Consider the following 228-nt stretch of genomic DNA (forward strand, 5'->3'; position numbering starts at 1 on the left):
GGCAGACACAGGCAGCGAGAAGCCGTCTCGCCAGGCTCCCGCCGCCGCCGTCGCCGCCGCGCAATCCGCAGCCATCCTGCGCCCCGAGCCCCCATCGCTCCTCCTGACTCGGCTCCCCAGGCACAGCCGGCTCCCCCGCACCACCACAGGTGGGTATCGGGGCCGGGGCGCAGGGCTGGCGGGGGCTATCGGGGGAGATCGGGGCTGGGGGGTGGGACGAGGCGGCTC

General features: G+C 76.3%; 1 protein-coding gene across 8 annotated transcripts in view; it reads left to right on the forward strand.

Annotated features, from left to right (window-relative positions):
• The first annotated feature begins 6 nt into the window (after positions 1 to 6).
• The window catches only part of PRRC2B (proline rich coiled-coil 2B), a 54,226-nt gene continuing 54,004 nt past the window's right edge, over positions 7 to 228 (forward strand). For all 8 annotated transcript variants that reach the window (XM_019510695.1, XM_019510697.1, XM_019510699.1 and 5 more), the window contains exon 1: positions 7 to 149. The gene's annotated coding sequence lies outside the window, so the exon portion shown is untranslated. The remainder of the gene's footprint in view (positions 150 to 228) is intronic.

The sequence above is a fragment of the Gavialis gangeticus genome, unplaced genomic scaffold (genome assembly GCF_001723915.1).
Source record: "Gavialis gangeticus isolate Ggan-Ray unplaced genomic scaffold, GavGan_comp1, whole genome shotgun sequence".
NCBI classification, from domain to species: domain Eukaryota; kingdom Metazoa; phylum Chordata; order Crocodylia; family Gavialidae; genus Gavialis; species Gavialis gangeticus.